General features: G+C 45.4%; 8 non-coding genes across 8 annotated transcripts; 5 read left to right on the top strand and 3 right to left on the bottom strand.

Annotated features, from left to right (window-relative positions):
• Positions 1-947: 947 nt before the first annotated feature.
• Positions 948-1,029, top strand: trnas-uga (transfer RNA serine (anticodon UGA)). Its single transcript has one exon. It is a non-coding gene; the product is annotated as a tRNA-Ser (tRNA).
• Positions 1,030-3,759: 2,730 nt separating this feature from the next.
• Positions 3,760-3,831, top strand: trnae-cuc (transfer RNA glutamic acid (anticodon CUC)). Its single transcript has one exon. It is a non-coding gene; the product is annotated as a tRNA-Glu (tRNA).
• A 742-nt stretch (positions 3,832-4,573) lies between these two features.
• On the top strand, positions 4,574-4,645 carry trnaa-agc (transfer RNA alanine (anticodon AGC)). Its single transcript has one exon. It is a non-coding gene; the product is annotated as a tRNA-Ala (tRNA).
• Positions 4,646-5,626: 981 nt separating this feature from the next.
• On the top strand, positions 5,627-5,708 carry trnas-uga (transfer RNA serine (anticodon UGA)). The gene has a single exon. It is a non-coding gene; the product is annotated as a tRNA-Ser (tRNA).
• Positions 5,709-8,426: 2,718 nt separating this feature from the next.
• trnae-cuc (transfer RNA glutamic acid (anticodon CUC)) lies at positions 8,427-8,498 on the top strand. The gene has a single exon. It is a non-coding gene; the product is annotated as a tRNA-Glu (tRNA).
• A 6,679-nt stretch (positions 8,499-15,177) lies between these two features.
• trnaq-cug (transfer RNA glutamine (anticodon CUG)) lies at positions 15,178-15,249 on the bottom strand. The gene has a single exon. It is a non-coding gene; the product is annotated as a tRNA-Gln (tRNA).
• Positions 15,250-16,132: 883 nt separating this feature from the next.
• On the bottom strand, positions 16,133-16,205 carry trnaf-gaa (transfer RNA phenylalanine (anticodon GAA)). Its single transcript has one exon. It is a non-coding gene; the product is annotated as a tRNA-Phe (tRNA).
• A 9,077-nt stretch (positions 16,206-25,282) lies between these two features.
• Positions 25,283-25,354, bottom strand: trnaq-cug (transfer RNA glutamine (anticodon CUG)). The gene has a single exon. It is a non-coding gene; the product is annotated as a tRNA-Gln (tRNA).
• Between the last annotated feature and the right edge of the window lie 446 nt (positions 25,355-25,800).

The raw sequence follows: 25,800 nt of genomic DNA, 5'->3' as shown, positions 1-25,800 counted from the left end.
CACTGCAGTGAATTTTAGAGACCTTCACTTAAATATTTCAAATCAGCACATGTGGTGATTCAGTGCAAGCTCCCAGTCCCGCATTACCTTTGAACCTTGTAGCACTTATAAAATTCAAACAATATTATTTCATCCATCCACACTACCTGCAGGAAGGTGAGACAAAGTGGCCCATTCAGGTGGCCTGGGTTCAACTCCTGGCATGGGAACATCGTGGTCAGCCTTTTGGAAGACTTGAATCCACAGTATGAATAAGACACGCTGTGGGTTGTTAAGAGAGACATTGAAAAATCCCATCCATTTAGGATGCAGCGTGCAATATGCAGTAATCAACCTTTAGCTGTTCCATGCAACGTAGCAGCGGTTGTACTTGAAAGCATCCCTTCACAGGGACTGGAACTTAAATCTAGCTCCTTAGAGCACTCAGCCAGATTTTCTGGAGCGGGACAACACAAACTCAGAGCTGCTTGATAGTGCTTCCTACCCCATTAAAAAAAACTGTATTAAAAACCAAGACCTGGCTCTATTTGGCTGAACCAAAAGAAAGATACAAATCCCGAGCTATGTGCTTCTCTCCATGACATGCAGAACCAAGCACATTTAGATATTAAAAATGCTTGCTTAAAAGCTGGTGACCCAACTATGCACTGTTCTTTAACCTCTCAAACATCAATGAGGCTTATGTTACAATTCAATCTGTTACACTTGATCTTTATATTTCTCATATGGTCTAGGGGTTAGAATTTCTAGTTCTCGCCGAGGCAGCCTGGGCGACATTCCCAACTTCCAGTATGGGTATGTCTCGCCAAACCTGAGCTTAGAATGTTTAGTAAAACATGCTGTCTCCATGAATTCATGGAGAGTTAAATCTGGTAATGTAATTGCGCTAGTTTCAGAAAATAATGTGGATAATTTCCGCTTTCTTAAACACAGTTCAAATGTGTATTGTTGTTGTGGCCGAGAGGTTAAGGCGATGGACTTGAAATCCATTGGGGTTTCCCCGCGCAGGTTCGAGTCCTGTCAGCAACGTGTGTTTAGCAGCACAGATTTTGAGGTTTCGTTCTATTCTATAAACCAGCATGTTTGCTGATGTTTAATTTCGGAGCCTCACTTCAGAACGAGGGCATGTATGAAATCCTTGTTTCAATCCCCTGCATCTCCATTCAATATGTTGATGGCACAAAGTGAAAAGTGTTGACTCCAGGTCTCGCTTGGACAATAATCATGACAGACAAGAGATGGTTATGTAGCTCAGTGTTAGAGCACAGTCTTTCGTAGCAAGATCCCAGTTCCACATTCCTTTAAAATTAGATTTCATATTTTGAAGCAATTTGAGTCTATTAGACGTATACAGCCCCATGGGCATTACGCACTGGCCTCTTGAACCAGGGACTGTGGGTTTGAGTCCCATGATCATAACCATTCAGCAGAGTGGCGCAGCGGAAGCGTGCTGGGCCCATAACCCAGAGGTCGATGGATCGATACCATCCTCTGCTAGAATGTTTTTACTTGCATTATTGCCATTGTCAATCCAAATTAACCAAGCTAGTCAGTAATGTGTTGGATGATGGAAGCCGATCTTCAGCGCAAGCTCCCAGTTCCACATTTGCTTTGAATCTAGCAGCACATTTCTTTTATCCATCCTACATTGTTATTTCTTTTTTGGGGAAAAGGATAGCTGAGTAGTGAAAGAAGATGTAGGTCAAAAAAGACCCATGATTAGACATTTTGAAGCAATTTGAGTCTATTATGGGTACATAACCCCATAAGCAATATGCACAGGATACTAGCCTCCAAAATCCGGGATTGTGGATTTCAGGTCCATGGTCTAATAGGCTGAGCCACAAGGAAAATACTAATCACTAGACTTGTTGCACGTGGAATGGGCTTATATCTATTACATACAGAACTGTTCCTTAACTCTCAAGCATCAATGAGGCCTTCTTTATACGTCATAAGGCGCTGGTGCAGCTAGCAGCCCGGTGTAAACGCTCTCTCTTTTTTCTCACACTTATTGTGCTTCATCTCCTATATTTTGTAAATATAGTTAGTACATTTTTTCTATTTTACTGTACGATAGGGACACGCGCTGGAATCGTTTTTAATTCAACTGTTTTTGACTTTTTTCGGCTGGATTTGAGCGTTTTTCATCCGAGCTAGCCCCCCCGCGCCCTCCGGCCGCCGCCAAAGTACGGCGTGTTGTCGGTACACGCTTATATACACGTTTATATGAAAGAGGAACTTCATGAACGATCGGGACACGCACTGGAATCGCTTTAAAATAACTTGTTTTGACTTTATTCGGCTGGATTGAGTGTTTTCGTCGTGTCGTGGCGATGTGTCTTGGCTCTGAGTCCCCCGGCTCCGGCCCCGCCCCCCGGCCGGCGCCGTACCGCGTTTACACAAAGGAGGAACTAATGAAACTGCGGAGAACAGTCGTCTTACCCGGAGATCGTCACGTTATCCCGGCGGACATCCTAAGGAAAACGCAACGAAGCAGACAGGCTGGACGTAAACTCAGAGAGAAGAGAGGGACAAACAGGAAGTCGGTTCCCGCCGTAGTCATGGGTAACGTGAGGTCCCTTCAAAATAAAATGACGGAAATAGCGAGCCTCATGCGGTCCCAGAGGATTTACAGTTTGTGAGAGCACGGGATTGTGTGTCTGACACTCGGACCTGCAGTGTGGGGGCGCCCCAGGGCACTGTCCTCGCGCCCTTTCTCTTCACCCTTTACACTGCAGACTTCAGACATGACACGGACAGCTGTGTCCTGCAGAAGTTCTCTGATGACTCTGCCATTATCGGACTCATCACGGACGAAGATGACGCGGAGTACAGAGGACTGGCGCAGGACTTTGTGGACTGGTGTCAGCGGAACCACCTCATCAACGCGGGGAAGACCAAGGAAATGGTGGTGGATTTCCGCAGACGCCACCCCACTGCCCCCTTACCAGTGAACATCCAGGGACGGGACATTGAGAGAATGGACTCATACAAGTACCTGGGTGTTGATCTGAACCACAAACTGGACTGGACTCATAACACAGACGCACTGTACAGGAAGAGCCAGAGTCGGCTCTACCTCCTGAGGAGACTCAGGTCTTTTGGAGTGACAGGGCCACTCCTGAAGACCTTCTACGACTCTGTGGTGGCATCAGCCCTCCTGTACGGTGTGGCCTGCTGGAGCAGCAGCATCACAGAGAGGGAGAGGAAGAGACTGGACAAAGTCATCGAGAAGTCCAGCTCCGTCCTGGGCTGTGCTCTGGACTCGGTGCAGGAGGTGGGGGACACGAGGGTCCTGGCTAGATTCACATCTATGCTGGACCATGAGTGTCATCCCCTGCAGGACACTATGTCAACTCTGGAGAGCAGCTTCAGTGAGAGACTAATCCACCCTCGCTGTGTGAGGGAAAGGTTTCGTAGGTCTTTCCTTCCTGCTGCTGTCAGACTTTATAACAAACACTGTTAGTCCTGAACACTCGCAATACTGACCTAACCTAATACTGATGTGCAATTCCGTCATATGTGCAATTGCTGTTGGAATCCATGTGCAATTCATGTGCAATTACTGTGAAATTCATGTGCAATCTATGTGCCGTCATGACACATATTCATGTGCAATTACTGTTGTGATCACATGCAATGGTATTTATGTATTTATCTTATTATCTTATCTTATCTCATCTCATCTCATCTCATCTCATCTTATCTTATCTTATCTTTTTTACCATTAAATTAGCTCTTACCTTCTCAAATCCTTCCCATATGGTCTAGCGGTTAGGATTCCTGGCTCTCATTCAGGTGGCCCGGGTTCAACTCCCGGTATGGGAATATCTGGTCTGTCCTTCTGGAATACTTGTAGCCACATTATGTACAAGACTCACCGTGGTTACGAGTACTTTCAAGCTGAACGGAGGTGAAGAGAGGCATAGAAACTTGGCATCAATTTGAGCGCAGCATGCGGAAGTTTGTAATCAACCTTCAGCTTTTCTATGCATCTATAGACTAGCAGGTTGGTTGGTGTTTCTTTTTGGAGCATTTCTAGACAAAGTGGGTCAGCGGTAGAGCGCATACTTTACTTCATTTGGGATCAGTCATGTTTTCCAGCAATTCTTGACTGGACAAGCATATCTTGATTTTTTTATTGGTCTAAAGCTTTCACTGTAATTTTCCAAAGATGCAGTATTGTGGTGGCCAGGTGGTCAAGCTGATGGGCAAAAAATCCATTGGCATTGCTTCATATTTCTTAGAACCCTGCTGGAAACATACCTTTCTCTTCCCCCTGACCAGCAAAGGATGCCACCTGCTTAACAGTGCTTGATTTGTAAATATATAGGTACAGGAACACTTGTGGACTGGGTGATCAGGCCAAAAAAGTTACTGTAACACACAAAAAGTGACGCACATGTAAGTAAAGTAACAATGGGACAAACCTTTGTGTCACAACCAGTCAAATTGGAATAAACAAAAAAAAATGAAGAATTGAATTGCCTATCTGGTCACTGTTTCTGTTGATTCTATTCTATCTGTTCTGTTTTTGTCCATTCTATCATTTTAAGGCATTGATAAGGAAGGGGGTGTAGCTCAGTGGTAGAGCGAATGCTTAGCATGTACGAGGTCTTGGGTTCAATCCCCAGCATCTCCAGGTGACACTGTAGTCTTTGCTAATGGCCAGATTACACTGCAGTGAATTTTAGAGACCTTCACTTAAATATTTCAAATCAGCACATGTGGTGATTCAGTGCAAGCTCCCAGTCCCGCATTACCTTTGAACCTTGTAGCACTTATAAAATTCAAACAATATTATTTCATCCATCCACACTACCTGCAGGAAGGTGAGACAAAGTGGCCCATTCAGGTGGCCTGGGTTCAACTCCTGGCATGGGAACATTGTGGTCAGCCTTTTGGAAGACTTGAATCCACAGTATGAATAAGACACGCTGTGGGTTGTTAAGAGAGACATTGAAAAATCCCATCCATTTAGGATGCAGTGTGCAATATGCAGTAATCAACCTTTAGCTGTTCCATGCAACGTAGCAGCGGTTGTACTTGAAAGCATCCCTTCACAGGGACTGGAACTTAAATCTAGCTCCTTAGAGCACTCAGCCAGATTTTCTGGGGCGGGACAACACAAACTCAGAGCTGCTTGATAGTGCTTCCTACCCCATTAAAAAAAACTGTATTAAAAATCAAGACCTGGCTCTATTTGGCTGAACCAAAAGAAAGATACAAATCCCGAGCTATGTGCTTCTCTCCATGACATGCAGAACCAAGCACATTTAGATATTAAAAATGCTTGCTTAAAAGCTGGTGACCCAACTATGCACTGTTCTTTAACCTCTCAAACATCAATGAGGCTTATGTTACAATTCAATCTGTTACACTTGATCTTTATATTTCTCATATGGTCTAGGGGTTAGAATTTCTAGTTCTCGCCGAGGCAGCCTGGGCGACATTCCCAACTTCCAGTATGGGTATGTCTCGCCAAACCTGAGCTTAGAATGTTTAGTAAAACATGCTGTCTCCATGAATTCATGGAGAGTTAAATCTGGTAATGTAATTGCGCTAGTTTCAGAAAATAATGTGGATAATTTCCGCTTTCTTAAACACAGTTCAAATGTGTATTGTTGTTGTGGCCGAGAGGTTAAGGCGATGGACTTGAAATCCATTGGGGTTTCCCCGCGCAGGTTCGAGTCCTGTCAGCAACGTGTGTTTAGCAGCACAGATTTTGAGGTTCTATTCTATAAACCAGCATGTTTGCTGATGTTTAATTTCGGAGCCTTTCTTTCAGAACGAGGGCATTTATGAAATCCTTGTTTCAATCCCCTGCATCTCCATTCAATATGTTGATGGCACAAAGTGAAAAGTGTTGACTCCAGGTCTCGCTTGGACAATAATCATGACAGACAAGAGATGGTTATGTAGCTCAGTGTTAGAGCACAGTCTTTCGTAGCAAGATCCCAGTTCCACATTCCTTTAAAATTAGATTTCATATTTTGAAGCGATTTGAGTCTATTAGACGTATACAGCCCCATGGGCATTACGCACTGGCCTCTTGTACCAGGGATTGTGGGTTTGAGTCCCATGATCATAACCATTCAGCAGAGTGGCGCAGCGGAAGCGTGCTGGGCCCATAACCCAGAGGTCGATGGATCGAAACCATCCTCTGCTAGAATGTTTTTTCTTGCATTATTGCCATTGTCAATCCAAATTAACCAAGCTAGTCAGTAATGTGTTGGATGATGGAAGCCGATCTTCAGCGCAAGCTCCCAGTTCCACATTTGCTTTGAATCTAGCAGCACATTTCTTTTATCCATCCTACATTGTTATTTCTTTTTTGGGGAAAAGGATAGCTGAGTAGTGAAAGAAGATGTAGGTCAAAAAAGACCCATGATTAGACATTTTGAAGCAATTTGAGTCTATTATGGGTACATAACCCCATAAGCAATATGCACAGGATACTAGCCTCCAAAATCCGGGATTGTGGATTTCAGGTCCATGGTCTAATAGGCTGAGCCACAAGGAAAATACTAATCACTAGACTTGTTGCACGTGGAATGGGCTTATATCTATTACATACAGAACTGTTCCTTAACTCTCAAGCATCAATGAGGCCTTCTTTATACGCCATAAGGCGCTGGTACAGCTAGCAGCCCGGTGTAAACGCTCTCTCTTTTTTCTCACACTTATTGTGCTTCATCTCCTATATTTTGTAAATATAGTTAGTACATTTTTTCTATTTTACTGTACGATAGGGACACGCGCTGGAATCGTTTTTAATTCAACTGTTTTTGACTTTTTTCAGCTGGATTTGAGCGTTTTTCGTCGTGTTGTTGTGATGTGAGCTAGCTCCGAGCTAGCCCCCCCGCGCCCTCCGGCCGCCGCCAAAGTACGGCGTGTTGTCGGTACACGCTTATATACACGTTTATATGAAAGAGGAACTTCATGAACGATCGGGACACGCACTGGAATCGCTTTAAAATAACTTGTTTTGACTTTATTCGGCTGGATTGAGTGTTTTCGTCGTGTCTTGGCTCTGAGTCCCCCGGCTCCGGCCCCGCCCCCCGGCCGGCGCCGTACCGCGTTTACACAAAGGAGGAACTAATGAAACTGCGGAGAACAGTCGTCTTACCCGGAGATCGTCACGTTATCCCGGCGGACATCCTAAGGAAAACGCAACGAAGCAGACAGGCTGGACGTAAACTCAGAGAGAAGAGAGGGACAAACAGGAAGTCGGTTCCCGCCGTAGTCATGGGTAACGTGAGGTCCCTTCAAAATAAAATGACGGAAATAGCGAGCCTCATGCGGTCCCAGAGGATTTACAGTTTGTGAGAGCACGGGATTGTGTGTCTGACACTCGGACCTGCAGTGTGGGGGCGCCCCAGGGCACTGTCCTCGCGCCCTTTCTCTTCACCCTTTACACTGCAGACTTCAGACATGACACGGACAGCTGTGTCCTGCAGAAGTTCTCTGATGACTCTGCCATCATCGGACTCATCACGGACGAAGATGACGCAGAGTACAGAGGACTGGCGCAGGACTTTGAGGACTGGTCTCAGCGGAACCACCTCATCAAAGCGGGGAAGACCAAGGAAATGGTGGTGGATTTCCGCAGACGCCACCCCACTGCCCCCTTACCAGTGAACATCCAGGGACGGGACATTGAGAGAATGGACTCATACAAGTACCTGGGTGTTGATCTGAACCACAAACTGGACTGGACTCATAACACAGACGCACTGTACAGGAAGAGACAGAGTCGGCTCTACCTCCTGAGGAGACTCAGGTCTTTTGGAGTGACAGGGCCACTCCTGAAGACCTTCTACGACTCTGTGGTGGCATCAGCCCTCCTGTACGGTGTGGCCTGCTGGAGCAGCAGCATCACAGAGAGGGAGAGGAAGAGGCTGGACAAAGTCATCGAGAAGTCCAGCTCCGTCCTGGGCTGTGCTCTGGACTCGGTGCAGGAGGTGGGGGACATGAGGGTCCTGGCTAGATTCACATCTATGCTGGACCATGAGTGTCATCCCCTGCAGGACACTATGTCCGCTCTGGAGAGCAGCTTCAGTGAGAGACTAATCCACCCTCGCTGTGTGAGGGAAAGGTTTCGTAGGTCTTTCCTTCCTGCTGCTGTCAGACTTTATAACAAACACTGTTAGTCCTGAACACTCGCAATACTGACCTAACCTAATACTGATGTGCAATTCCGTCATATGTGCAATTGCTGTTGGAATCCATGTGCAATTCATGTGCAATTACTGTGAAATTCATGTGCAATCTATGTGCCTTCATGACACATATTCATGTGCAATTACTGTTGTGATCACATGCAATGGTATTTATGTATTTATCTTATTATCTTATCTCATCTCATCTTATCTTATCTTATCTTTTTTACCATTAAATTAGCTCTTACCTTCTCAAATCCTTCCCATATGGTCTAGCGGTTAGGATTCCTGGCTCTCATTCAGGTGGCCCGGGTTCAACTCCAGGTATGGGAATATCTGGTCTGTCCTTCTGGAATACTTGTAGCCACATTATGTACAAGACTCACCGTGGTTACGAGTACATTCAAGCTAGACGGAGGTGAAGAGAGGCATAGAAACTTGGCATCAATTTGGGCGCAGCATGCGGAAGTTTGTAATCAACCTTCAGCTTTTCTATGCATCTATAGACTAGCAGGTTGGTTGGTGTCCCTCTAATTGCAATAAGAAATGAAGAAAAACTCTGGATTCAGAGCGCTAACCGCTATACCGTTGAACCACACCTTTCTACAGGATGTCCTGTTTTGAAAATAAGTATGACATTTGATCATTGGGCTATATCAAAGAGAGCAGCATTGAAGTAGGCAAACTTCTGCTTCATGGTTTCATTGTGTGGTGGTCATCACATCTGCCCTACACGCAGAAGGTCTTGGGTACAACATTCAGCGAAACCAAACATGTTACCAAACATGTTCATGCGAACAATGTTCCAACGAAAGCTTGCTGTTTATGTTTTATAGATCCTTTCCAGGCCATTTATGTCCTGATCTCGCAAAATATCCAATCGACCCAGCATTCCTATTCATTGTATTTTTGAGCAAAGACTAACATTCAGGTACACATGCCGAAACCCGGGATTGAACCAGGAATAACGTAGCGAGAAAATGAACTAGTTCTGTGTGTCCTTTTTTCTTTTCTTTTGATTAAACATAAAACAATACAGGACACGACCAGGGAGCAAAAATCGTAATTAAAAGAACTTAATAGTTACATAAAACATATCATAACATGACATAACATAAAAACAAAATCACATTTAAATGAAAATAGGGGGCCTACTTGGTCCAAGTCAATCAAATTAGTGCTTATCCAAATTAAGCCTGAATGTCACTGTTTTCCATTCATCCAATGTCTAATGTCTGTTACTATGTCAGTCAAGTCTTTGATCGTTGGCGTGGTTGGTGTCGAGCATTTCTTTGTGATGGCCTTTTTCTCTACAGCCAAAAGTATGTTCCAAGGGTATCCATTTATTGTGTCCATGGCAGGAGTGTTGAGGCCCAAGTACATAGTTTTAAATTTGAGTGGGATGGCAAAGTGTGATAAAATGTGAATATATGATTGTATTTCTGTGATGTATTTTATCTGCATAATAGTGATATATTATCTGCATCATTAGTTTAAGAGAAGAACGGGTGTGTGAGAAACTGGATTTGTGAAGGGGTCGTAAAGATGGCCAAAGGATGTTTACCCGAGGGGGGGTGATAACCCAGAGGAGTCTGGGTAATGTTTACCCAAGGCTTGATCTCTACGGAAAAATACCAAGTGCCTTGATGTGAGGCTGACCAATGAGAAATGTGACCCGCCTATTCCAGAATATCTAATAAAACCAACCAGCATGGGAAATAACAGGGTGAGACGCGGGGGTGAGACACAGGAGGATCACGTAAGCTGCTTACAACAGCTTGCGTGATCAGTCCCCGCGTTTTCTCCCATGCATGCCATACAAATGTCTGATCTTTCTGTGTCGTTTCATATTCTAAGTTGAATTGTGTTCTCTATGTGTTAAGGAATAGCATCGGGTGTATGTCTCATTTCTTGACATTTTCTGGTCCTATCGAGCCGGATGACAAGCAGCCCCTTCGCGGAGATTGACGGGTGAATCGGTGAAGTCTGTGCACAGCTGAAAGAAGTCCACTTTTCCCGTGGCCGCCCATCGCACCTCATTCTCCGCCAGGAGAGCGCGTCGTTTCGAAGCAGCAGGAGAACACAGGCGACAAAGAAGGTCAGACAAAATTTTGTGTGTGAAAAAGAGTTAGCCATAAAACGTTTTTATGCATTAGTTTGATATTTACTGGAAAAATATTGTAGGCTTATGGACGAGATAAGTTTCTCACATAAAGCAAGGCAGTTAGGTATTACTGAGGAAATACCCAGTTTCAAATTACTGAGGAAATACGCAGTTTAGGTATTACTGAGGAAATACCCAGTTTAATATTACTGAGGAAATATGTGTGAATGTAAGCGCTGTGCACGAGCGAAGTAAGTAAGAGAGAAGTGTGAATGTGTGAATGAGGATTAATAAGTGATTAACTAACGAGTGTGAGAATCACAATTAATCAAGGGTCACAAGGCGTTATTCTGAGAGATCTAAAATTTGCAGTCACGGGTGAATCTTAAACACCACGTTTATGTCCGGAGGAATCTAATAAGGAATTTTCTCTAGAAGCTTGACATTAACCGTGACTGTAAAGCAAGTAGCATTTCTGTCAGACGACCGAGACCACATAATGCCAGAATTATCACCCCAAACTGTAAAAAGACAAAGGAAAAGTTATAGAGGATTTTGGAGGGAGACTTCCAGCGTGCTCAGATGACGTGGCAGAGAGGGGGAGATAAGGGGGGTCAACAAGACAGGAGAATGGGGAGAAAGCACTCAGAGGACGCTCTGAATGAATGAATTAGGAACTAAACTCAGCTGTTTTAAATTTTAGTCTGTAGAACAAATTTAAGGGTTTTGTTTGATTGACAACAATCAATTATAAAGATTTCATTAAACTTGATAAGAGATGAAGATGAATTCAGATTTTTATAGATGGCCAATATTTTGGGGAATGTGATCACAGACAGGACACTTCCTGTCCCCGACATAGATGACAAAAGTTGTGTTTTTACGGTATCGTGTTTTTTTGAGTGCACAGAACAAACCTACGTTTTGTTTTGTTTTATTTTTGGATTTGACAAAAAATATTTTTTGGACTTAATGCATGACTAGATCAAAGTACAGGACGAAAAGACAGAAGTGTTTTTAAATTTAGAATCAAATGCAGGCACAGGCCTGGTGTGATAATGTGGGTAAATTAATGACTACTGATGTTTTTGGACAGTAGAATGGGCAGTAAGTAAAGTGAAAAGTTATATCAGTAACTTATTTATTTGTATTATCATGAGGAAACCTCGTATTGCGATGTAGACGTAAGTGAGGGAATAAGTTAAATAGTGACGTGCCAATGTCCTCCTTGGAAAGACATGAATGGGTCATTAACTAAAGACAACAGGACACCAAGTCATAAAGATAGTCAGAGATAAGGGGCTATTGACTGGCAAAGAATCTGGAGAGGACTCAGGATGGAGCAGATGTCGTTATCTTTACGTATCACAGTGACAATTAACAGCAACTCCACCTCAGGGGGGGTTGACGTGATGGGTAATAGGAAAAGTTAAAATTAACAGGGAAAGAATTTGACATTCTAAAGTAAATACCTGAAGGATTGTTGAGATTCAATCAAGAATTGAATAGATTTAAATAAGACAATATCATCTAAATTTAGACGCTATAGAAGTTATGAAAACCAGTGATAATAGGACTTAAACATTATAGGACTCAGGACGGAGGCAAGAGATGGTTAGACTGATAAAATGACGTGCCTTATGGATAAGGGGAAGGTTTAGAATCATTTTGATTGTTAATACACATATAGACTTGCTAGAACAAACTAATACACAATGTTTGTAAAGCACCACATGAGCAGGTGTGAGAGATTGAGTTTGAATCTCACCTGAAGCACATATAAAAGATTAGCACATATTACATTAGATGTGTGACTTTATGCAGGCCACACAAACAGAGGAGATGTGAAATTATTAATTATGTGAAGAATTCTAAGTTGTGAACTGACCCTTATGGCCAGCTCAACGGGGGAATTATTGAGATAATTATTATTGTTTGATGTATTTGTAGTTGTATTGCACATACACACACACATACATACATACGCGCGCACACGTGGACAACCAAACATTTAGAGTTTGAAACTTTTAGAGTTTGAAACAAATGGTGGTAAAACAGATTTACAAGTTACAGATCGCAGAGGCAGTGTCGGATTACAGACACACAGGGTGGGGGCCCAGCGCCGTGGAAGGGGGGCTCAGCCAGGGATGTGACCACTGAACTGTGAAAAGTCAAGAGGTGACATTGCGGAGTGGAGTGACAGACGCAATTCCATCTCTTCCTTGATTACATCCTGGATTAGTGAACGTTGTAAACTATCTGGATTATTGAATTTTGGTTAAATGTAGAAGTTTGAGAAATGGGCAAAGCCATATCTCAAAAAGGAGGGCTATTGTACGTGTAAACAAATATTCCGAATCAAAAATTACTAAAAAAAAAATTGTAAACAAGAAAACTGAAATACACTGAATTGTCGAAAAGACTTTATCACCGCAGAGAACGTGTTGGAGATGTGGTGTTTACAGAAACGAGCCAAGTGGACGAGCAAGGTGGACGGAGCCACATCGTGTCGTCCTCACACCGACCATTGGAGGGACGAGAACATGGGTGCTCTCATGGGAAAGTGAGAGAAATGTCTGGACAACACAGCGGCAGATCCTTAACATCGCAGACGCAGGACTTTGTTTGTATTCTTCGTTTCTGTATGCAGAGACGACAGACAGATTCGTGTAGGCAAAGTACTATACTCTGCTACGATGAACGAGAGCCAGAGGCTACGGTGCGCAGAGTACCATACTCTGTGAAAAAGAATCAACGAGTTATCATCATCAAGTGATGACGGTAATATGGGTGCTGAACACCTGTATTATGCACCGGACAATCGGGACAATCGGGACAATCGATCAACATACACAACTGTGTATACCGGGAAATGAAACATACACAGACCTGGAATAGAGGGAAGCAAATAAGTGATCAACTTGAAAGGTTATGAAATGCATGATGTGTAATAATGTACAATGTATAATTGACATGACAGAGGCTGAAGAAACACAATGGCATATTATACAGCCACTGTTGTTTGCACGAACAGAGTGTATTTTTTATCTGCTACAACATAACTACATGTAATGTTAATGAGATTATGAATTGAGATGGGAAATGTACCAGTTCATATGTGTCATAGGTGTGACCGAAGCGAGCAGCGGGAGGAGGTCTCTTAAGAAACCAAGCAAGGACGTATGGTGATGTGGGGACACTTGTGGGACGTTGTGCCTATGTATCGCTTTTGTGATCAGCATCACCCAGAACCATACCGCAGGGTCAAGGGCGAGAGGTTAGTGGACAATCTGGTCCCAGTAGCACCTGATACTACGTATTTGATTCTATTGGGGTGTCCAGAGAGGTCCCTGACGAGTCAAAGTGACTGACCAGAGAGCAGCGGGTTTAAGGGCTTTCCGCTTGTACTTCTATATTTCCCATCACACCGCACAAAATATAGACAAGATAAATTGTCTGTTTGTCAAATTACAGAGATTGACCAATCTGACTCAAAATTTAGGACAGTAATGCTGTAGAAATGTTGTGGGCCGAGAGAAAAGAAGTGTGTTCAATGTTGAGAAATGTGCATAGACTTTTTGAGTGTAAAAGTGTCATTTTAACACCTATATGAAAGACATGTTGAAAACTGAAAAGAGTAATGTGTTTGGCATATGAGACAGTAGACTAATGCTTTGATAAACAGGAGGGAAATGTGATAAAATGTGAATATATGATTATATTTCTGTGATGTATTTTATCTGCATAATAGTGATATATTATCTGCATCATTAGTCTAAGAGAAGAACGGGTGTGTGACAAACTGGATTTGTGAAGGGGTCGTAAAGATGGCCAAAGGATGTTTACCAGAGGGGGGGTGATAACCCAGAGGAGTCTGGGTAATGTTTACCCAAGGCTTGATCTCTACGGAAAAATACCAAGTGCCTTGATGTGAAGCTGACCAATGAGAAATGTGACCCGCCTATTCCAGAATATCTAATAAAACCAACCAGCATGGGAAATAACAGGGTGAGACGCGGGGGTGAGACGCAGGAGGATCACGTAAGCTGCTTACAACAGCTTGCGTGATCAGTCCCCGCGTTTTCTCCCATGCATGCCATACAAATGTCTGATCTTTCTGTGTCGTTTCATATTCTAAGTTGAATTGTGTTCTCTATGTGTTAAGGAATAGCATCGGGTGTATGTCTCATTTCTTGACACAAAGTCAAAAACAGTCTGCAGTGCCCTGTGAATTTCAGTCCATTATTTTTGAGCAACAGCACAGCCCCAAAACACCTGATAGTGGTTTGCCTGCTGGGTTCTCCAGCAGTTAGCATTTCCTTGTGAATAATGGGCACTTTGACATGGTGTGGTGAAAAAACATATTTTTCCCCTTCAGGCATGTGATTTTGTGGTCTTCCTTAGGGCTGTTCCTACATTTCCACACTCTTGGTCAGACAAAACCAGGTTAACTTCTCGTTCCCATTGGTTTAGAATATACTTAGCAGAACGTTGTCCAGATTACCAATGCATTGAGATCATTTAGAAATGATTCCCCTCGCAAGTTCTGATTGATTGGTTTCAACAAAGATTACTGTCAGAGGATTATAGTGGTCATTTCTTTGTTTCATTTCTTGCTTATAATAAGTCCTATAAAAGTCCTGTCTCTCCAAGTCAAAGGATTCCTTCAACACATCAATGCTTTTCATTTGAGTTTCTTTTGCAATGCGGTGAAACGTTTACGCCTTTTGTAATCCAGGCGTTGAATCATAAGCTTGGTCATAAGAAAACCAACACCAGATTTTAACAGCTTTGTTTAGTTTGTATGCTTTGGTTGGCTCCTTTCAGGGGGTAATCACAGATTTTACCCAAAGATTCTTCTTGTTTCTGCACTTTTTCAAAAGAGTAACGCTGCTCTCGGGGCACTCAAGGTTCCACCGAGATTTGAACTCGGATCGCTGGATTCAGAGTCCAGAGTGCTAACCATTACACCATGGAACCGCAGACTGGTCATTGGAAGGATAACTTTCATCCAAATCTATAAGTCTTTACATCAATCATCCCTTGCCAAAAAAATGAGAAACAAGGAGTGCAAACAGTGCAAATAATCTTGATGTGCAGCAATACTTTTCCCTCTCTTAATGCAAAGTGTAGCAGCAGTAAACTTGAGGGGGAAAGGTATGGGTTTGAGGGCTCTTCTTGTGGGCTTTTCTGTCCTTGTAAATATTTTTCAGAGTAGGCATTTCCTGTTTACTAAACAGGCCCTTTGACCAAGGAAGCCGCAGCGCCATAATGATTTCCTGGTTTCCTTACATAATTAGATAAAGTGGTTACTTCTGGGATTGTATTTCTTGCTTGCTCTGGCAAGGTGCGCAGTCGTCCCTGGGTGGGCTCCAACCACCAACCTTTCGGTTAACAGCCGAACGCGCTAGCCGATTGCGCCACAGAGATGCATATCCATAAAAGACTTGTCCCTCTAATTGCAATAAGAAATGAAGAAAAACTCTGGATTCAGAGCGCTAACCGCTATACCGTTGAACCACACCTTTCTACAGGATATCCTGTTTTGAAAATAAGTATGACATTTGATCATTGGGCTATATCAAAGAGAGCAGCATTGAAGTAGGCAAACTTCTGCTTCATGGTTTCATTGTGTGGTGGTCATCACATCTGCCCTACACGCAGAAGGTCTTGGGTACAACATTCAGCAAAACCAAACATGTTACCAAACATGTTCATGCTAACAATGTTCCAACGAAAGCATGCTGTTTATGTTTTATAGATCCTTTCCAGGCCATTTATGTCCTGATCTCGCAAAATATCCAATAGACCCAGCATTCCTATTCATTGTATTTTTGAGCAAAGACTAACATTCAGGTACACCTGCCGAAACCCCGGATTGAACCAGGGACCTTTAGATATTCAGTCTAACGCTCTCCCAACTGAGCTATTTCGGCTACTTTATCGAATAAATTAGGCAAGGGAGGGAAACGTGTGGCATAACGTAGCGAGAAAATGAACTATTTCTGTGTGTCCTTTTTTCTTTTCTTTTGATTAAACATAAAACAATACAGGACACGACCAGGGAGCAAAAATTGTAATTAAAAGAACTTAATAGTTACATAAAACATAACATAACATAACATAACATAACATAACATAACATAACATAAAATAAAAACAAAATCACCTTTAAATGAAAATAGGGGCCTACTTGGTCCAAGTCAATAAAATTAGTGCTTATCCAAATTAAGCCTGAATGTCACTGTTTTCCATTCATCCAATGTCTAATGTCTGTTACTATGTCAGTCAAGTCTTTGATCGTTGGCGTGGTTGGTGTCGAGCATTTCTTTGTGATGGCCTTTTTCTCTACAGCCAAAAGTATGTTCCAAGGGTATCCATTTATTGTGTCCATGGCAGGAGTGTTGAGGCCCAAGTACATAGTTTTAAATTTGAGTGGGATGGCAAAGTCAAAAACAGTCTGCAGTGCCCTGTGAATTTCAGTCCATTATTTTTGAGCAACAGCACAGCCCCAAAACACCTGATAGTGGTTTGCCTGCTGGGTTCTCCAGCAGTTAGCATTTCCTTGTGAATAATGGGCACTTTGACATGGTGTGGTGAAAAAAACATATTTTTCCCCTTCAGGCATGTGATTTTGTGGTCTTCCTCAGGGCTGTTCCTACATTTCCACACTCTTGGTCAGACAAAACCAGGTTAACCCTTTAGGCGCCAGAGATTATGGATGAAATAAATGTATAAATAAAAAACTTCCTGAGATACAGAGAACTGAAGCCGGGGCACAGCTCTGGGTCGGCAGTGCCCCTGGAGGCCCGTAGAAGCTCCACACTCCAGTTGATTCTTGGATAAAAGTGCACCCAGCCGGTCTCGAACTCGCGTGAGGCGGAGCAGGGTTCACACACCCCGCACACGGCCAGACTTTGCCCGGCCAGGGAGCACCTTCTGCAGGTCGGAGGCTCCGGGTCGGAGCCCCTGGAGCCTGGAGCCCTCACTGGGCCCCGAACTCGGCTGCCGGAGGCAGTGCAGTGCCTCATGGATAAAGGTGCACCCAGCCGGTCTCGAACTCGCGTGAGGCGGAGCAGGGTTCACCCACCCCGCACACGGCCAGACTTTGCCCGGCCAGGGAGCACCTTCTGCGGGTCGGAGGCTCCGGGTCGGAGCCCCTGGAGCCTGGAGCCCTCACTGGGCCCCGAACTCGGCTGCCGGAGGCAGTGCAGTGCCTCATGGATAAAGGTGCACCCAGCCGGTCTCGAACTCGCGTGAGGCGGAGCAGGGTTCACCCACCCCGCACACGGCCAGACTTTGCCCGGCCAGGGAGCACCTTCTGCGGGTCGGAGGCTCCGGGTCGGAGCCCCTGGAGCCTGGAGCCCTCACTGGGCCCCGAACTCGGCTGCCGGAGGCAGTGCAGTGCCTCATGGATAAAGGTGCACCCAGCCGGTCTCGAACGGAACGGCCCAGCACTCACCACAGAGGCTCGCGCCGGCCCCGGCCCACCTTTCGTCCCCGGGTACCCACACTTAAGCACCCCCACACGAGCTACACACCCTTGGTGCAGCCCCCTGGAAGTCCGTGCCCTTGGTACTCTGAGCCACTTTAAAAGATAAAAAGCACCAGGACCCCAAGGCCCTGGCTCCCCTGTCCCCTACACCACACTTGGAGGCAGGGCCCTTGCCCTCCACTGGCTGCCCCCGCGCCCAATGTACTCCATAACCGAAGAAGAGAGGGGGGACCCGGAGGCCGGCCTACTAGGGTAACAGGTTTAATTTAGAGCCGGGGCTCTGGACCACAAATGCCTACAACCCCGCAGTGCGCAGGAGCCTTCGAAGCTGGATGAAACCAGAACGGGGCCCTACGATGGCGGTGACCAGCCACAGTTGATAGCAAAGTGAGCCCTGGACAGGCGCTGCATTTGACAAACTCAGAGACGAGGAAGGGACCGGAGTCGGACCAAATATATCATCTGGCGCTGTGTCCAGCGTGAGGGTGAGCCAGCGCAAATCAGGACCACAAATGCCTACAACCCCGCAGTGCGCAGGAGCCTTCGAAGCTGGATGAAACCAGAACGGGGCCCTACGATGGCGGTGACCAGCCACAGTTGATAGCAAAGTGAGCCCTGGACAGGCGCTGCATTTGACAAACTCAGAGACGAGGAAGGGACCGGAGTCGGACCAAATATATCATCTGGCGCTGTGTCCAGCGTGAGGGTGAGCCAGCGCAAATCAGGACCACAAATGCCTACAACCCCGCAGTGCGCAGGAGCCTTCGAAGCTGGATGAAACCAGAACGGGGCCCTACGATGGCGGTGACCAGCCACAGTTGATAGCAAAGTGAGCCCTGGACAGGCGCTGCATTTGACAAACTCAGAGACGAGGAAGGGACCGGAGTCGGACCAAAAGTATGCGCCGGCCCTGCCCCCCGCCCCGCGCAGAGCCATCGGACACGTTGAGGCTGAAGGGGACTGGCGCAGAGCCCTTGGGCCCAGGGGCAAAGCGCAGCCATCATCCTTCAAGCCGCGCCTCCTGCTGCGCGGGGGTGAGTGACAATGGGCCCGGACTGTGTTCCAACCGGACGCGTTGAGGCTGAAGGGGACTGGCTCAGAGCACCTGGCACAGGGGCTAAGCACAGCCATCATCCTTCAAGCCGCGCGTCCTTCAGTGCGGGGGTGAGTGACGGTCCCATCTCCGGAGACAAGGGGCCAGGCGCGGGGGAAGCCAGTCAGACTGACGCCCCGCGCCTGGTGGGACCTCTGTCTCGGCCTCGCTTCCAACGTGTCCGGCGTGAGGTTAGCCGGAGCAAACCACAGCCGCAAAATGTAAACAAAACCGCAGTGCGCAGGAGCCTTCGAAGCTGGATAAAACCAGAATGGGGCCCTACGATGGCGGGTCATGTGTGCCCGTCGACCAAGCTCCTTGTCTGGTATACATAGAACCATGATTTGTACCATTTTCATGGTTGATTCATGCTCACGCGAGTTCGAGACCGGCTGGGTGCACTTTTATCCATGAGGCACTGCACTGCCTCCGGCAGCCGAGTTCGGGGCCCGGTGAGGGCTCCAGGCTCCAGGGGCTCCGACCCGGAGCCTCCGACCCGCAGAAGGTGCTCCCTGGCCGGGCAAAGTCTGGCCGTGTGCGGGGTGGATGGCCCTGGGTCTGGGCGAAGCTAAGATCACGGAGCGGGTCACCTCCGCGTACAGCCCGTGGTCAGCGTGACACTGTGCTCTGCCCCGAGCAATCAGAGCAAACAGCAAGCTTCTGGAAGTGCCCGCGAGTCTGGTAAAATCAAGCCGAAAATAGACCCTCTCATGCCCGGTCTGAGCGGCGCTTAGAGCGCGGAGGAGCGCGGAGCGCGGGGCTCCATTCAGAGGCTCCGTGATCCGCCTTACAACCAGCTCTCACCTCCACGTACAGCCCGTGGTCAGCGTGACACTGTGCTCTGCCCCGAGCAATCAGAGCAAACAGCAAGCTTCTGGAAGTGCCCGCGAGTCTGGTAAAATCAAGCCGAAAATAGACCCTCTCATGCCCGGTCTGAGCGGCGCTTAGAGCGCGGAGGAGCGCGGAGCGCGGGGCTCCATTCAGAGGCTCCGTGATCCGACGCTCACCTCCGCACCTCCGAACCATGACTTGAGATTACGGCTGTGAAGGAGCCTTGGAAGCTGGATAAAACCAGAACGGGGCCCATCGATCGCGGTTCTCGTGTGTCCGTCAAACGAGCTCCTCCCCCGGTAGCCGCACAACCAGGAAATGTACCTGTTTCGATTGCGAAAAACGTCATTCTCAAAAACCGCCCGCCCGTCCCTCCCAGCATTACCATTTTGCACATCCCGCGTGAGAGCAGCGTAGGAATTTCTCGGGAGCAGCGTGATTTAGCCCGGGACTCTTGAGCTGAACGCTTATTTCCACGAGCCCAAAAAATGACTAAGTCCAACGGTATATAGTGTACTATTGCCGAAAAACGACAGAGTCGCTCGGGTATAGTGTACTATTGCCGAAAAATGACAGAGTCTTTTCAGGTATAGTGTACTATTTCGGTTTTTACTCTAAGTCCCTCAGGGGCATATGGTGCTATACTATGATGGTCAGATCACCTCCAGGCCCCAGGGGAGTGCTTTTCTGGGGGCAAACAGTGCACTGATGATGGGGGATTATTTCATTTTGCTCATTTTGGTGTTTTTTCACATTTTAACCCATTTTCACCCCTTTTGCTCACAACTTCATACTACGGCCCGGAAAAACGACAGAGTCCCTCGGGTATAGTGTACTATTGCCGAAAAACGACAGAGTCTTTTCAGGCATATTGTACTATTTCGGTTTTTACTCTAAGTCCCTCAGGGGCATATGGTGCTATACTCTGATGGTCAGATCACCTCCAGGCCCCAGGGGAGTGCTTTTCTGGGGGCAAACAGTGCACTGATGATGGGGGATTATTTCATTTTGCTCATTTTGGTGTTTTTTCACATATTAACCCATTTTCACCCCTTTTGCTCACAACTTCATACTACGGCCCGGAAAAACGACAGAGTCCCTCGGGTATAGTGTACTATTGCCGAAAAACGACAGAGTCCCTCGGGTATAGTGTACTATTGCCGAAAAACGACAGAGTCCCTCGGGTATAGTGTACTATTGCCGAAAAACGACAGAGTCCCTCGGGTATAGTGTACTATTGCCGAAAAACGACAGAGTCCCTCGGGTATAGTGTACTATTGCCGAAAAACGACAGAGTCCCTCGGGTATAGTGTACTATTGCCGAAAAACGACAGAGTCCCTCGGGTATAGTGTACTATTGCCGAAAAACGACAGAGTCCCTCGGGTATAGTGTACTATTGCCGAAAAACGACAGAGTCCCTCGGGTATAGTGTACTATTGCCGAAAAACGACAGAGTCCCTCGGGTATAGTGTACTATTGGCTGGAAGCTCGGTTTTTTTTCTAAGTCCAGCAGGGGTATATGGTACTATATTCTGGTGGTCAGATCACCTCCAGGCCCCAGGGGAGTGCTTTTCTGGGGGCAAACTGTGCACTGATGATGGGGGATTATTTCATTTTGCTCATTTTGGTGTTTTTTCACATTTTAACCCATTTTCACCCCTTTTGCTCACATCTTCAAACTCGGGCCCTGATTACAAGTTCTGACCAAATGATGACAAACACGGTATTTATTATGTATTTTTTTCATTTTTTTTATTTTTCCAACTTATACATCCATCATTGGTGCCAGGCAGGTTGTGGAGAAAGCAGTGAAGAAAGGAGAGAGCCATCACAGAAAAGATGTCCATCCAGGGTCAAGGTACCCTGCACTTTTACATATCCAAATGACAGCATTTAAAGTTTTTTAGCGTATGGTATCTCTCGTTGCATGGAACCGCACAGAGGCCAACGCCACACAGACGGCACCTGTACTTTGTTTGCCGCCTGCCTTTGGTACGAGAGCGGTCAGAGCACACGGCGCAGTCTGGACGTCCCTCTGCTTGACAAAGCCAATGACGCTCTGTGAGTCTCTGTGGCATTTCACCCTCCGGTCTTGAGCGCCTTTCTTGTTTTTTGGAGTGATCAGCCAGTAATGCATCAATAATGTTCTGAATGTAAACCTTTAAAGGTTTGTGTGGGCCTGGAGTGGATTTGGTGTATATGATGTGTGAGTTGACAATACTTATGCTTATAATGGCATTGAATATGCGATGATACCATTTCCGGGACCTGTGTGGAAAGAGGTATGTCTTCATCCTCTGGTCAGCAGTGTCCACTCCACCCATGTAGGCGTTGTACTGGTCGACACATACAGGTCTTTTGATGTCACGGAAGCCAGTGTCATCTGTCTTGGATCGGATCCTCCTCTGAACACAATCATTTCCATGGACTGTGGACAACATGGTGAGACGTTTAGTATCGTGCCAAGCACAAGCCAGGAGTTTTCCCTTTCTGCAAAAAACTGGGTCATCTCCTTTTTTCAGCTGTAAGACACTTTTACCAAGGCATTTTGGCATCCCCAACCTGGTAATCCTTACCGTCCCACACAGTCCAGTTTCCAAATCTGCTAATTCATTTGCAATTACAGGCGAGGTATAGTAACTGTCCATGTAAATCTCGTGTCCTTTGCCCGTAAAGGGAGAAACCAACTCACGGACAACTGCGTGTGTTGCACTGATGTTGCTTGCATTATTTTTGTACTGTCCAGTGTGCATTGACCAGCGCAAAACATACCCTGAACAGCTTTCACTCAGGGCATACACTCTATAGCCATATTTGTCAGGTTTATTCGGAGAGTAACATTTTAGTGAAGATCTCCCCTTGAAAGCTATTGTCATTTCATCTAAAGAAAGCTCCTTGATTGGACTGTAAACTGCTGCAAATTTGGGAATAATCAAATCTATTATTGGGCGGACTTTGAACAGTTTATCGTGCCCGGGCTCGCCTGTTCTCACATAATCATTATTGTTGACAAAATGAAAGAACGAAAGAATGATTTCAAATCTGTTTCTTGACATTACATTTCCAAATCCAGGCGTTTGTGTAAGCCAAAATGTTCCCCAGTAATCCTCGATTTCAGGTTTCTCAACAAGGCCCATGGAGAGATGCAAAGCGAAGAAAGCTTTCATTTCGGTGACTGATACATCATACCACTCAAGAAATCTTGAATGTGGCTTCAGAATCATAGGTGCCATACACTGATGTGCATATCTATTTGTCTCATCAGTAATGAAAGTCCAAAACTGATCGGTCAGAAAGAGTGACAGAATATCAAATGGATTAGCATCCGTCAGATCCATCTCTCCTGTGTAGCCAACTGGGTCTTCAAAAGGTTTGATCCATGCCTCAAATACCTCGACCTCTCTCAGCATGTCCCAGCTCTCATCCACCGGGCAAGTTTTACTGCAGCCACTGGTTCCACTGGTTCCTCACCTCCGTCTGTCCTTTGCACCTGTCCGTTGTTTCGAAGTCCCTTCATCTCCACTTGGAAATCCATCGTCACTCTCGGGGAGATAATACCCTTCAGAGTCAGAATCTGCTGTAAATTGCATGCCACGTGAACTTCCTCCAGCCATTTTTTTCCTTACCGGATCTGCCCTGGATCATACCTGGCTAATAAAGGGAAGTTGCACCGAACCGACCAATGACTGAAGTGATTCATTTTCTACTATTATTTCATTAATTTCCTTGTACGGTAAAGTTGCATTTCTGCGACTTTGGCGCTTAAAGGGTTAACTAAACAGGCCCTTTGACCAAGGAAGCCCCAGCGCCGTAATGATTTCCTGGTTTCCATAAATAATTACATACAGTGGTTACTTCTGGGATTGTATCTCTTGCTTGCTCTGGCAAGGTGAGCAGTCGTCCCTGGGTGGGCTCAAACCACCAACCTTTCGCCTATCAGCAGAACGCGCTAGCCGATTGCGCCACAGAGGCGAGAATCTTAACAGACCCATGAAAGGGTTACCCCTCTAATTGCAATTAGAAATGAAGAAAAACTCTGGATTCAGAGCGCTAACCGCTATACCGTTGAACCACACCTTTCTACAGGATGTCCTGTTTTGAAAATAAGTATGACATTTGATCATTGGGCTATATCAAAGAGAGCAGCATTGAAGTAGGCATACTTCTGCTTCATGGTTTCATTGTGTGGTGGTCATCACATCTGCCCTACACGCAGAAGGTCTTGGGTACAACATTCAGCAAAACCAAACATGTTACCAAACATGTTCATGCTAACAATGTTCCAACGAAAGCATGCTGTTTATGTTTTATAGATCCTTTCCAGGCCATTTATGTCCTGATCTCGCAAAATATCCAATAGACCCAGCATTCCTATTCATTGTATTTTTGAGCAAAGACTAACATTCAGGTACACATGCCGAAACCCGGGATTGAACCAGGAATAACGTAGCGAGAAAATGAACTAGTTCTGTGTGTCCTTTTTTCTTTTCTTTTGATTAAACATAAAACAATACAGGACACGACCAGGGAGCAAAAATCGTAATTAAAAGAACTTAATAGTTACATAAAACATAACATAACATAAAATAAAATAAAAACAAAATCACATTTAAATGAAAATAAGGGTCCTACTTGGTCCAAGTCAATCAAATTAGTGCTTATCCAAATTAAGCCTGGATGTCACTGTTTTCCATTCATCCAATGTCTAATGTCTGTTACTATGTCAGTCAAGTCTTTGATCGTTGGCGTGGTTGGTGTCGAGCATTTCTTTGTGATGGCCTTTTTCTCTACAGCCAAAAGTATGTTCCAAGGGTATCCATTTATTGTGTCCATGGCAGGAGTGTTGAGGCCCAAGTACATAGTTTTAAATTTGAGTGGGATGGCAAAGTCAAAAACAGTCTGCAGTGCCCTGTGAATTTCAGTCCATTATTTTTGAGCAACAGCACAGCCCCAAAACACCTGATAGTGGTTTGCCTGCTGGGTTCTCCAGCAGTTAGCATTTCCTTGTGAATAATGGGCACTTTGACATGGTGTGGTGAAAAAAACATATTTTTCCCCTTCAGGCATGTGATTTTGTGGTCTTCCTTAGGGCTGTTCCTACATTTCCACACTCTTGGTCAGACAAAACCAGGTTAACTTCTCGTTCCCATTGGTTTAGAATATACTTAGCAGAACGTTGTCCAGATTACCAATGCATTGAGATCATTTAGAAATGATTCCCCTCGCAAGTTCTGATTGATTGGTTTCAACAAAGATTACTGTCAGAGGATTATAGTGGTCATTTCTTTGTTTAATTTCTTGCTTATAATAAGTCCTATAAAAGTCCTGTCTCTCCAAGTCAAAGGATTCCTTCAACACATCAATGCTTTTCATTTGATTTTCTTTTGCAATGCGGTGAAACGTTTACGCCTTTTGTAATCCAGGCGTTGAATCATAAGCTTGGTCATAAGAAAACCAGCTCCAGATTTTAACAGCTTTGTTTAGTTTGTATGCTTTGGTTGGCTCCTTTCAGGGGGTAAGCACAGATTTTACCCAAAGATTCTTCTTGTTTCTGCACTTTTTCAAAAGAGTAACGCTGCTCTCGGGGCACTCAAGGTTCCACCGAGATTTGAACTCGGATCGCTGGATTCAGAGTCCAGAGTGCTAACCATTACACCATGGAACCGCAGACTCCTCCTTGGAGTCTTTACATCAATCATCCCTTGCCTAAAAAATGAGAAACAAGGAGTGCAAACAGTGCAAATAATCTTGATGTGCAGCAATACTTTTCCCTCTCTTAATGCAAAGTGTAGCAGCAGTAAACTTGAGGGGGAAAGGTATGGGTTTGAGGGCTCTTCTTGTGGGCTTTTCTGTCCTTGTAAATATTTTTCATAGACAAAAGAGTAGGCATTTCCTGTTTACTAAACAGGCCCTTTGACCAAGGAAGCCGCAGCGCCATAATGATTTCCTGGTTTCCTTACATAATTAGATACAGTGGTTACTTCTGTGATTGTATTTCTTGCTTGCTCTGGCAAGGTGCGCAGTCGTCCCTGGGTGGGCTCTAACCACCAACCTTTCGGTTAACAGCCGAACGCGCTAGCCGATTGCGCCACAGAGATGCATATCCATAAA

This window comes from Eucyclogobius newberryi, unplaced genomic scaffold (assembly GCF_026437365.1).
Source record: "Eucyclogobius newberryi isolate DKJ021-1_F unplaced genomic scaffold, fEucNew1.0.hap1 SCAF_29, whole genome shotgun sequence".
NCBI classification, from domain to species: domain Eukaryota; kingdom Metazoa; phylum Chordata; class Actinopteri; order Gobiiformes; family Gobiidae; genus Eucyclogobius; species Eucyclogobius newberryi.
This window is presented reverse-complemented; position numbering and strand designations above follow the sequence as displayed.